This window comes from Portunus trituberculatus, chromosome 24, assembly GCF_017591435.1.
Source record: "Portunus trituberculatus isolate SZX2019 chromosome 24, ASM1759143v1, whole genome shotgun sequence".
Taxonomy (NCBI): Eukaryota; Metazoa; Arthropoda; class Malacostraca; order Decapoda; family Portunidae; genus Portunus; species Portunus trituberculatus.
Genome location: NC_059278.1, coordinates 9,826,205 through 9,838,223, shown reverse-complemented (window position 1 = coordinate 9,838,223; position 12,019 = coordinate 9,826,205). Strand labels below are relative to the sequence as shown.

The 12,019-nt window shown below is 44.0% G+C and overlaps 1 protein-coding gene across 2 annotated transcripts in view; it reads left to right on the top strand.

Annotated features, from left to right (window-relative positions):
- Positions 1-12,019, top strand: part of LOC123508139 (long-chain-fatty-acid--CoA ligase 4-like) — a 65,038-nt gene that overhangs the window by 37,177 nt on the left and 15,842 nt on the right. The window contains exon 1 of one of the 2 annotated variants that reach the window (XM_045261655.1): positions 8,157-8,679. The exons of the other annotated variant lie outside the window; for it this stretch is intronic. The gene's annotated coding sequence lies outside the window, so the exon portion shown is untranslated. Of the gene's footprint in view, positions 1-8,156; positions 8,680-12,019 lie in introns of those variants that run through there. 2 annotated transcript variants of the gene reach the window in all.

Sequence of the window (12,019 nt, the reverse complement as noted above, 5' to 3'; positions counted from 1 at the left end):
TCTGGGGGCCCACACACATGCAAACGCAAGCGCGCGCACACACACACACACACACACACACACACACACACACACACACACACACATTTCCTTCCTATACTTAATCTCTCTCTTTAGTCTCCTTCACCTGAATATACGCTTACTCCTCTGAAACCATATGTAGTACGCACCTCCTTTAACTACATTGCTCCCTCATGTTACCAAGCCACCTTCACTTTCCTCCTCTTCCTTGTCCTTTCCCTTTCTTCTCTAGACTACTTAACCCACCCTACCCACCTCCATACGTTTATCCTATTCTCTCTCTTCTCTCCCCCTTCCCCTAGAGTTCCTGGCTCACTTTCTCCAACTCTCAACCTTATTTACTGTCACTTCCCTATAATTTCATTTGTTTTACAGCGAGACCTTAGAAAATAGCCAACTTGAGAGAGAGAGAGAGAGAGAGAGAGAGAGAGAGAGAGAGAGAGAGAGAGAGAGAGAGAGAGAGAGAGAGAGAGAGAGAGAGAGAGAGAGAGAGAGAGAGAGAGAGAGAGAGAGAGAGAGAGAGAGAGAGAGAGAGAGAGAGAGAGAGAGAGAGAGAGAGAGAGAGAGAGAGAGAGAGAGAGAGAGAGAGAGAGAGAGAGAGAGAGAGAGAGAGAGAGAGAGAGAGAGAGAGAGAGAGAGAGAGAGAGAGAGAGAGAGAGAGAGAGAGAGAGAGAGAGAGAGAGAGAGAGAGAGAGAGAGAGAGAGAGAGAGAGAGAGAGAGAGAGAGAGAGAGAGAGAGAGAGAGAGAGAGAGAGAGAGAGAGAGAGAGAGAGAGAGAGAGAGAGAGAGAGAGAGAGAGAGAGAGAGAGAGAGAGAGAGAGAGAGAGAGAGAGAGAGAGAGAGAGAGAGAGAGAGAGAGACCAGACCTGCTAATGAAACTTATAAAATACAACTGAACCTACTTTACCTTCATCTGAGAAGACACAAATCTAGCCATGAAGAAAAGAAAAACAATGAAAACAACCAATATGTAGCAACACACCGTTATTTTGCGCATTATCTAACAAATAAAGTCAAAAAAATGAAGAAAAATAGAAAACGCACTAATATTTCAACTTTCATATTTGCAGTAATTACTTTTCTTTATAATTTTCTGGGCAAGCGAGGGAGATCTTGAGGCGATTGTCTTCTAACTCTGCCGACCCCCCCACCCTCTCTCTCTCTCTCTCTCTCTCTCTCTCTCTCTCTCTCTGGGGATCCATGAAGGGGAACTCAAGGTTTAATTATTTCTAGATTACATGTTTCTCGGTTTAGAAGATAAATACATACAGACTAATCTTCAGTTTCGCTTTTTTTCCTTTTACATGATTTTGCTTTGTTTTCATACCTCTCTTTTTCTTCCCCTGTTATATTTCTGTTTCTGATCTCTCTCTCTCTCTCTCTCTCTCTCTCTCTCTCTCTCTCTCTCTCTCTCTCTCTCATTTTATACCATTTTTTTTTTGTTTAATTGATCTTTATTTTATTGAACTTCTCTGTCTGCTTTTAATTGTTTCTTGTTTTTCTCTCTTTTTCCCCAGTTTCGTTTGCCATTTTAAATTTAGTTTACTATTTAGTGTTTTTTTAATATATATATATATATATATATATATATATATATATATATATATATATATATATATATATATATATATATATATATATATATATATATATATATATATATATATATATATATATATATATATATATATATATAAGGAGATAGTAAACACATACCGAAACGATAATTTACTCGCAGCAATGTCGAATAACGCTAATTCTGACCTGAACCAGTTCTGGCCTGCCCAGTTTTGGTCTGGATCAATTCACGGGATGCTGTGAACTTACCACCAAAGCAAGTTGTGAACTTGCTGAACGTTTCCCTGTGTCTCACAATTCAATGGGGCAGTCACACTCTGCCCTCTAAATACAACTCTCCCCTTGACGCAAAACTACACGTTGTTACTACACACACAACCTTGACTTAAAATTTAAAAATGGCAACTCCAAATCCAGTCTCGGAGTCCCGCTCTGGGGAGGGGACCATAAACGTCCCCAGGTCGGGCTGCTCTGTTGGTATCGACCTTAAATGTCTTGACACCCCACCTCAACTTTTTCTTCATTAATTTCTGCAACATTCGTATTCTTAATATAATTTTCAATCTGTAGAAAACCACATCTCTACTAAACCTCATATTCTTTTCCTCACCAAATCACAGCTGAGGCAACTGACAGTAGCTCCTTTTCTATTCCCTCCTACATTCTCTACCCTCATTTTCGTTCTAGAAAGAAAGCGCAAAGACTTGACAAATTCTCCTGCCCACGCTCTTGAATCTTTCGAGTTTTCCACCATCTGTTTTCGACTCAAAAGTAATTTTTTAACTAAATCTATCTGTGATGTCTACCTCTTTCATAACTCCTCTGACTATAAGAAATTCCTTGACCATTTAATTTCTAAAGTGAAGCATATTGTCTCTATCTTTTCGAGGAGATCTCCATCTTTGGAGATTTCAATGTACACCATAAACTTTGGCTTTCCTCTCCCTTTACTGATCATCCTAGTGAAATAGCCTTCAACTTTGCTATCCTCCATGACCAAGAGCAACTGGTGCAACACCCTACTCGCATTCCTGACACTCTTGGAGATAGTCAAAAACATTTTTGATCTTTTCCTTACCTACAATCCTCCTGCTTATGTTGTTACCCTAGCTTCTCCGTTGGGTACTTCCGATCACAATCTCATATCTATATCTTTTCCTATTTCTCCAATCTCTCTTCAGGATCCACCACGGCGAAGGTGCCTCTTTCCTTTTGCCTCTAACAGTTAGGAAGACGTGAGGAGGCATAATGTTGATTTTTCCTAGAATGATTACTGTTTCCGTGTCAGCGACCCATCTCTGTGTGCTAACGCATAACAGAAGCGATAGTGTTTGGTATGGAGGCGTATATTGCTCATTCTTTTTCTCAACCTAAACCCTTTAAAGTCTAAACACAGCATGTTCTCGTGCTATAACTGATACAGAGGTTGGCCACAAAAGCATAAGGTACTTGAGCCTTCCATCACCTGAATCTCATGCACTTTATATTTCTGACCAGAATCATGCTAAGTTTGTTCTTCAACTTGCTAGACACTCTTTTATAAATACAAAATTGTCAAAATCTTAAAAAATCCAACTCCCTCTCGAGACTACAGGCATCTAGCCAAAAAAATATCTCCAATAACTTCACTTCTTAATCTTTCCCTCTTTTAATTAATGCTGATGGCACCACTGCCATCTCATTGGTCTCTAAAGCTGAACTCTTCTCTCAAACCTTTGCTAATAACTCTACCTTGGGTAATTCTGGGCTTTTCCCTCCCTCTCCACCTTCCTCCGAATTTCTCACACCATCAATTAAAATTTTTCATAATGAATTTTTCCAAGCCCTCGCTGGCCTAACCTCGCGGGACCTGATGGTGTCTTGTTCTCAAAAACTGTGCCTCTGTGCTTGCACCTTCCCTGGCCAAACTTTTCCAACTCTGTCTATCGACTTTTAATTTTACTTCTTGTTGGAAGCTTACCTACATTTAGCCTGTTCCTAATAATCACTCAATCTACCGCCTAAGTAGTTTAATTTCTTGCTTGTCAAGTTTTTGAATCTACCCACAATAGGAAGATTCTTAAACATGTCACTTCACAATTTTCTATCTGATCGCCAGTATGGTTTTCGTCAGGGTCGTTCTGCTGATGATCTTTTGGCTTTCCTTACTGAGTCTTGGTCATTCTTTTTTAGAGATTTCGGTAATATTTTTGCTGTTGCGTTATCAAAAGCTTTTGATCTGGCACAAAGCTTTGATCTCAAAACTACCCTCCTACGGCTTCTATCCTTCTCTCTGCAACTTTATCTCAAGTTTCCCTTTAGAGCGTTCTATTGCTGCTGTGGTAGACAGCCACTATTCTTTTCCTATCTATTAACAGTGGTGTTCCTCAGGGTTCTGTCCTTTCTCTTATTCATTAATACTCTTGAAAAACCTTCTTGCCCTATCCACTGATACGCTGGTGATAACACCCTACACCTTCCCACGTCTTTCCACGACCAACCATTAAGGAAGTCAGCAGACCACGCAGGGATGCAACAGAATGTCTGACTTCTGAATTTTCTTAGACTTCTGATTGGGTCAAAGAAAACTTAATATTGATCAATGCCTCAAGATCTGAATTCCTCCATCTATCAACTCGACACGACGTTCCAGACAACTATCACTCTTCTTCAAGGACATTCAACTGTCCCTCTCTTCTACACTGAATATCCTCGGTCTGTCCTTTATTCATAATCTAAGGTGGAATCTTCACATCTCATTTCTTGCTAAAACACGCAGCTTCTAAGAATTTAGGCGTCCTGAGGCGTCTCCGCCAGTTTTTCTCACATTCCCAATTGTTAACTCTGTACAATTCTCTTCGCTTGTATGGGGCTTCCACTCACACAGTTCTATTAGACATGGTGGAATCAAAAGCTTTTCGTCTCATGAACTCCCCCTCCTCTGACTGACTGTCTTCAGTCTCTTTATCACCGCCAGAATGTTGCATCTCTTGCTATCTTCTAATGTTATTTTCATGCTAACTGCTCTTATGATCTTGCTAACTGCATGCCTCTCCTCCTCCTGCAGCCTCGCTGCACAAGGCTTTCTTCTTTCTCTCACCCCTATTCTGTCCAATTCTCTAATGCAAGAGATGACCATTCATATTTTTCTCTGGTAAACTCTGGAACTCCCTGCCTGTGTTTGTATTTACAACTTTGTATACTTGACTTAATTTAAGAGGGACGTTTCAAGATATTTATCCCTGTTTTTTGGCTAACTCTTTCGACACTGTAAGGGGACTGGCGACTGAATGGGCCTTTTTTTTTTTTTTTTTACCTTTAGTCAGTCTTTCCTTCTTAATAAAAAAAAATTATATATATATATATATATATATATATATATATATATATATATAATATAAATATATATATATATATATATATATATATATATATATATATATATATATATATATATATATATATATATATATATATATATATATATATATATATATATATATATACAATATATATATATATATATATATATATATATATATATATACATATATACACACACACACACACACACACACACACACACACGGCCCGGTAGCTCAGTGGTTAGAGCTGGTTAGAGCGCTGGCTTCACATGCCAGACGACCGGGGTTCAATTCCCCGGCCGGGTGGAGATATTTGGGTGTGTTTCCTTTCACGTGTAGCCCCTGTTCACCTAGCAGTGAGTAGGTACGGGATGTAAATCGAGGAGTTGTGACCTTGTTGTCCCGATGTGTGGTGTGTGCCTGGTCTCAGGCCTATCCGAAGATCGGAAACAATGAGCTCTGAGCTCGTTCCGTAGGGTAACGTCTGGCTGTCTCGTCAGAGACAGCAGCAGATCAAACAGTGAATTACACACACACACACACACACACACACACCGCGTAGTGTAATGGTTAGCAGGCTCGGCTCAACCGAGAGGGTCCGGGTTCGAGTCCTGGGAAGCGGCGAGGCAAATGGGCACGCCTCTTAATGTGTAGCTTCTGTTCACCTAGCAGTAAATAGGTACGGAGTGTGTTGTGGTCTCAGTCTTACACGAAGATCGGTCTATGAGCTTTGAGCTCGCTCCGTAATGGGAAAGACTGGCTGAGTGACCAGCAGACGACCGAGGTGAATTACACACACACACATCTTCCATTTTGTATTTACTAATCAATTTTTGTGTGTGTGTGTGACTGACAGAGAGAGTGAGTGAGTGAGTGAGTGAGTGAGTGAGTGAGTGAGTGAGTGAGTGAGTGAGTGAGTGAGTGAGTGAGTGAGTGAGTGAGTGAGTGAGTGAGTGAGTGAGTGAGTGAGTGAGTGAGTGAGTGAGTGAGTGAGTGAGTGAGTGAGTGAGTGAGTGAGTGAGTGAGTGAGTGAGTGAGTGAGTGAGTGAGTGAGAGAGAGTGAGTGAGTGAGTGAGAGAGAGAGAGAGAGAGAGAGAGAGAGAGAGAGAGAGAGAGAGAGAGAGAGAGAGAGAGAGAGAGAGAGAGAGAGAGAGAGAGAGAGAGAGAGTGAGTGAGTGAGTGAGTGTGTGTGTGTGTGTGTGTGTGTGTGTGTGTGTGTGTGTGTGTGTGTGTGTGTGTGTGTGTGTGTGTGTGTGTGATTCACCTCGGTTTCCTGCTGGTCACCGAGCCAGTCTTCCCCATTACAGAGCGAGCACAGAGCTCATAGACCGATCTTCGGGTAGGACTGAGACCACAACATACTTCACACACCGGAAAAGCGAGGCCACAACCCCTCGAGTTACATCCCGTACCTATTTACTGCTAGGTGAACAGGGGCTACACATTAAGAGACTTCCCATCTGCCTCGCCGCTTACCGGGATTCGAACCCGGCCCTCTCGATTGTGAGTCGAGCGTGCTAACCACTACACTACGCGGTGTGTGTGTGTGTGTGTGTGTGTGTGTGTGTGTGTGTGTGTGTGTGTGTGTGAGGGCGGCCGTGTGTATTCCATTCGTCGACTTCACCTTATCTAATTACTCTGGGAGCAATTACATTCGCTCTGGTGACGATGATATTAATATCAAGGTACTAATTAAGGTGAGCGCTGTCATAGGTAGATGGGCAGAGGTGAGCGAGGTGTTAATTAATGATAAGGCACGTAAGGAGGGCTATCTGTGGCTCTAATTATTAACTATTTTGTCGTCGTTCCTCTCGCTGGATGTTATGGGAACATGAGATGCGTCGCAATGTATTTATTTTATTTCTGAAGTTTGTATCTTTTATTTATCTAAAGTATTTAGTTTCTTTTTTTCTTAAGTTCACATAATGCTTTTCTTCTTTCATTTCTTTTTACGCAGCTATTCGTAATATATTCTTCGTATAAGAAATCTTCATGACGTAGAGTGTATATTTTCCTACAACGCTCTATTACTCCATTTTTCCTTGATAGTCATTTACTTGTTCCAGAAACCTTGCAACCTCTTCAACTTTCAATTCCCCTTTTTGTTACCGTTTTTTGTCACTACTTCACTACAGTTTTCCCTTTCCTAGCCTGTCATTTACATCAGAGCAGGATACAATTCTCTATCATACACGTCCATTCTTGTATCACTTTCAGCATTGACATTTATTCTCTCCCTAATTTTCCTCCCCATCCAAGACGATTTCAATGATGTGCTTTCATTTCCATCTCCCCAGGGATTATTTACCGTCTTTTAATCGTGTTATGCCTCTTCTTAACTCCTCCTTCACCTGCTCTCATCATCTCGTCTCTCACCTTTCTATGTTGACTTGTCTCTTCCCTGTAGGTAGTTGAAGTAGTTATCAAACAGCTCTGAAAGGACCAAAACGTCTGTTGTTGTTTTGTCTTTCCTCTGCATCACGCATTGCAAAAATTTAACACCTCTAAGTCAACTTCTGTGTTATAGGAAAATACTTGTGAATGGTAAAGAAATAAGGTGCGGAAGAGGAAGCAATGGGTGAATGGAAGAGGAGGAAGAGGAGGAGGAGGAGGAGGAGGAGGAGGAGGAGGAGGAGGAGGAGGAGGAGGAGGAGGAGGAGGAGGAGGAGGAGGAAGAGGAAGAGGAAGAGGAGGAGGAAGAGGAGGAAGAGGAAGAGGAGGAGGAGGAAGAGGAGGAGGAGGAAGAGGAGGAGGAGGAGGAGAGGAGGAAGAGGAGGAGGAAGAGGAGGAAGAGGAGGAAGAGGAGGAGGAGGAGGAGGAGAGTCAGAATAAGAAGAAAATTGAATACCTACCAAGTCTACAAATACATGAGAGAGAGAGAGAGAGAGAGAGAGAGAGAGAGAGAGAGAGAGAGAGAGAGAGAGAGAGAGAGAGAGAGAGAGAGAGAGAGAGAGAGAGAGAGAGTGGGGGAAGGAACAACTGAAGAGGCCATACAACAAAAGTACGAGAGAGAGAGAGAGAGAGAGAGAGAGAGAGAGAGAGAGAGAGAGAGAGAGAGAGAGAGAGAGAGGTGAGTCAAACACTACTAACGTTCGCTCACTGCCTTCTATTTCCCTGACTCACGCAAGGTCGGACGTGCGAGGGGCCGGCATGGGAGGACGCGAGGCAAAGGCAGACAAGGAAGGAGTAGGAAGGGTGAGAGGGAGGCAGACGGAAAAGCACATGGGTAAACTATAAAGGGTTGGGTGGAGCCAGTCAGCTGATTCGAGTATCCTCCCTCCCACACTAACCCCACCACTCACCCATACGTATTACCCGGCACCACTCTCCAACCCTCCCCCACTCTCACAGTCCCTCGTGCCGTCTCCCGTTAGCTCCTCCCCTTGCTCCCTCCTCTGTCTCTCCCGCGCTCCGGTCCTCCCTCCCCAGCGCATCAGGCCACCTCCACGGACCGATCAATATCGCGAGAGGTTACTGCAGTGAAGGGAACACGAAGGCGGCCTCACAGCGTGCTCTGCTGATAGTTTTCTTGCTATTATTTCATCGCCTAGGAACCCTTGGCACCCATCGTCCCATGCCCGCTTTCCTCAGCACCTCGTGGGCTCGGGAAACGCGCCGCCAGACAGTGTAGTGTTGTGTGGTGGTGAGGAGACAGCGAAGTGTAGTGAGTGTGTGTGGCGCGATCAGGAGCTTGCCGGTCGACGACATTTGGGTTCCCATTGCTTCCCAACTCCAGGTAAGTCATATGTACTCGCTCTCCTCGCTTTCGGTACGTTTTCTAGGCTGTAGCGGTGGGTCAGGATCATGCTGGGGAATCGTACGGGCGGTGGGCGTGCATGTAAACAGACACCCCATTACATGGCACCGTTGGGAGGATGGTGAGGTCTGCTCCGCCAGCCTGCTCCACATCCAACCTCATTTATGGGGTGACACGTGGCCGGCATCGTCGCCTCAGGGGTTTGTGTGACGTGTATGAGCTGAGGAGGACCTTGGCAGGCTTATTGGTGCCGCAGGTGTGTGTAAATAGTAGTGTTCAAGGCGCCAGTACAAGCTTCGGTGCGCCTGCGTCAGATGCACATAATTCTGACGGGAAATGTTTTATCAACTCGGGCAGGAAACACCGTCCCGTGCACCACCGAGGGATGATAGGGATAAAGATGTACATTATTTCGCCCGCATAAACCGATGGAGGCGCTGCATGACCCGTGGAAATGTCCAGGAAAAACAAATTTCGTAGAGATTACTTTTTTTTTTCCACCTGCGCAGGTCTGTTCTGCTGCCTGGCCTGCCGCGTCACTATATCGGGGCGCCGGCGAGTGATCGATGCACCCGATAAACCAATACAGTAATGCCTCTCCGCGACTTGGATCCGTCGAGGCCTGAGTTAAGTTTTGCTTAGTGGCGCCGGGGCTTGTTTCTGGCCAACGGGAGGAAGGATGTGAGTATGACGTGCAGGCGTGGGAGCAGCTGGCGGGGAGAGGGTCCGCTTAACGAGGTTACGGTGGCCAGTCGGAACCCTAAACATTTTGCTTATGTAAGCTGTGTGTGTGTGTGTGTGTGTGTGTGTGTGTGTGTGTGTGTGTGTGTGTGTGTGTGTGTGTGTGTGTGTGTGTGTGTGTGTGTGTGTGCACTCTTTCCTTATCTTGCTGAGTGACGAGGGAGAAGCTTTACACACATGCTCAGCTCGACAAACACACAGACAGATGAAGCAACACTCAAGCACTTGATATAGGAGGTCGGGGCAACACATGACTCCCGTCCCGTGGCATCCTCCCGCTTCCTGCCACGTACAAAGAATGACAACGACTGTCCATACGTATACAGGCAGCAGGTGGGATCGTAGCTGACCTTCCTCAAGCGCTACTGCTGTAGTCTACACGGTCATAAAAGATGGTTCAAGGGGATACATACCTAAATCTATGATATATTTTACATTTCTCGCAGTGATTCTAATGTGAATAGAGGGAAAAATATTCTTAATTCGATACACGAAGAAAATGTCAAATATCCGGGTAACTTAAAAAAAAAAAAAAAGTGACGTATTTACACAATATCAATGCTAAGAACAAAATAAGTAAATTAGCTGTAAAAGTAAAAATAAAAAAAATCTCTAAGAAAACCTGAGTAAAACGAAAGCGGGATGCTTATTAATAAAACGAGCAAGGCCGCCTGACTGTGAGGTGTGCAGGGAAGCAAGAAGGCAGGCATTCACGATACAACGCTCATCTTGTTACGAGAATAAAAAAAAAAAAGCTAGATGACATTTGGGACAACCTTGATAAAAAAACACGCTCATGAATTCTCTCTCTCTCTCTCTCTCTCTCTCTCTCTCTCTCTCCCACACACACACACACACAATACCTTGAGCGGTGGTGTTGTGGCGTGATAACCAAGACAGGAGTAGACAGGTCAAGAGGCAGCAGCAGGATCTCGGTACACTCGCCCTTCTCAAGATACCTTCACTCTTATCACTGGAGCTTAAGAAGTGATACTGACACACGCGGCGGGGATAGAGGTCAAGTGGAGCCCCGATCTCACTCGAACCTGGAATCGAACGCAGTCGAGTCATTTGAATCGGGGAGTAGGAGGAGGAGATGGATAAGGAGGGGAGGGGAAGGAAAGCGCAAGAGAACGCCATTATAAGATTAGAAAATATCATACTAGAATAGATAGCTAAGAAATAGGTTATTTATTAATTAATTTATTTTTAACCTTTACAGAACAGAAATGTACTTCTCTCTCTCTCTCTCTCTCTCTCTCTCTCTCTCTCTCTCTTTCTCGATAAACACGCCCTCATGAGTGTCTTCAGTTACCAAGTACTTAAGGTACGTGGCCTTTCGTGTTGATGATAAGACAATATGATCAAGATAGCTGTTTGATAAATAATGGAAGGGAGGAAGGGAGGGGAGGTAGGGAAGAAAAACAAGAGAGAAGAATGAATGAAAGTGAAAAGGAAAGGGGCCAATAAGACAAGAAGAATAGAAAAGAAGAAAGAAAATGCGGTGGAAGGGAGGAGGGAAAAGGAATGGAGAATGGAAGTATGAGTGAAGACTGAATGGAAGACAAAGAGAGAGAGAGAGAGAGAGAGAGAGAGAGAGAGAGAGAGAGAGAGAGAGAGAGAGAGAGAGAGAGAGAGAGAGAGAGAGAGAGTCAGCGTGGCGGGCGCGTGGATGAAGGAAAAGATATGAGAAATGGAAGAAGGAAAGGTGGTGAGAGGAGGTTGGCAGAATGGTGAGTGAGAGCGTGAGTGTCGGTGGAGAGGGAGAGAAGGACGGTGGAGAAGAGGCGAGGCTGATGGAACTGTGAAGAGGAGAAGCAGAAACGAAGGGTGGATTGTGTAGAGAGGAGGCACGAGTGAGGGCAGGTGGAGGGCAGTGAGAGGGAGAGAGGGACAGGGTGTGGCTAAGGTGTGGAGAGAGAGAGAGAGAGAGAGAGAGAGAGAGAGAGAGAGAGAGAGAGAGAGAGAGAGAGAGAGAGAGAGAGAGAGAGAGAGAGAGTGTGTGTGTGTGTGTGTGTGTGTGTGTGTGTGTGTGTGTGTGTGTGCGCGCGCGCAGAAAAATGTGGGAGGGTATAGTATACTGGGTGCAACACGAGATTCTGCAAATACTGCTGGAGGCGAAAGTACAAATTATTCTAAGTAAAAAATGTTGCAAAAAACTCTTGTGCATTTTGAGGCTTTGTTTAGCCGTTGGGTGGAATACAAGTAGGAAGGGTTGACATAGTGACCGTCCCTGGTGGCTGTATCATTTCGTAGGAACACCATGTCAACATGATCCACCTTACTGTATGTAGCATTTTCAAGTTGTCTAAAGCATGAAGTACAGTGTAAATGTATTGACGGTCACAGCCTTGGCGTGATACAAACAGGCTAAAAGTCTCACTCCTTTCCTTCTCTCCGCCCAGGCAGACTGGGTATCATGTAGCCTATTATTTTATTTGTCATTCATGACAGCCATGCTAACATTGTGTAATGTTTATCTGCAAATCACCAGGCCGTCAATACTACTTGACTCATTACAGGATACTGTGATACCTGAAAAAATATACAAATGATGACTTAATAACTCACAATTTCA